This window comes from Triticum dicoccoides, chromosome 7A (assembly GCF_002162155.2).
Source record: "Triticum dicoccoides isolate Atlit2015 ecotype Zavitan chromosome 7A, WEW_v2.0, whole genome shotgun sequence".
Taxonomy (NCBI): domain Eukaryota; kingdom Viridiplantae; phylum Streptophyta; class Magnoliopsida; order Poales; family Poaceae; genus Triticum; species Triticum dicoccoides.
In genome coordinates this window covers 677,394,212-677,395,346 of record NC_041392.1, presented here as the reverse complement: position 1 = coordinate 677,395,346, position 1,135 = coordinate 677,394,212, and positions in this window count along the sequence as shown.

The following is a 1,135-nucleotide window of genomic DNA, read 5'->3' as shown; positions in this document are numbered from 1 at the left end:
GGTGACCAACCGAGTGGCGACGCGCGGGGCGGCCCAGTGGTTATGAGGTGACCAACCGAGTGGCGACGCGCGGGGCGGCCGAGTGGTTATGAGGTGACCAACCGAGTGGCGACACGCGGGGCGGCCCAGTGGTTATGAGGTGACCAACCGAGTGGCGACACGCGGGGCGGCCGAGTGGTTATGAGGTGACCAACCGAGTGGCGACGCGCGGGGTGGCCCAGTGGTTATGAGGTGACCAACCGAGTGGCGACGCGTGGGGCGGCCGAATGAAGTAGACGCGTCCTGTGGACTGATGATGCGCGGGGCGCCCGAGTGAAGTAGGTGCGTCCCACGTACCGACGATGCGCGGGGCGTCCGAGTAAAGTAGGTGCGTCCCGCGGACTGACGATGCGCAGGGCGTCCGGATGATGTAGATGCGTCCCGCGGAGTGGCGATGGTCGGGGCGTCTGAGTGAAGTAGACGCGTCCCACGAAGTGACGATGCACGGGGCGTTCGGGTGAGTCGGACAAGTTGATGATGATGCGAACAGCTTCGTCACCGCGTGCAGGGCGGTCGAGTGATGAGGTCATGTCCAGCCGAGTGATGACGCGCGGGCGGCCGAGCGCATATGATCCGGTTTGGTGCGAGTGAGCTAGTCCCATCCGAGTGACTATGTCGACTGGTGGGAGTTGCTGCCGAGTGGACGATGCTGCAGTGTGCTGTTGACTCCATCGTACATGTTATCAGCGAGTGCTTGCCGTACGTCGGACCGAGGAACCCCCGAGGCGTCGTGCCAGAGGCCATTGGTCGTAGGATTATCCAACGCCTGTCGTTACGATGCATTGATGGGATTGCCCATGTCCAAAACCTGTACACGCATGCAAAAAACTTAATTAGCGGTAATTAAGCAACAATTAAGGCCGGTATTGCATGTGATGGAAGTTTTGGTCGTTTATCTCCTGCATGCGGTTTATTGCCACGTCGTGGGAGGTCCACTGGCTGGTGGAGATGACATGTAGTCAATTGCCAACGTCCAGAGTCTGCATGCAAGAGGTGTTAATTAAGCGAGAGTTAAAGCAATTCGTGCATGTAATGAACGATTTTCACGACCATTTATCTCCTGCATGCAGGACATAAATGGGAAGGAATTAAGAAA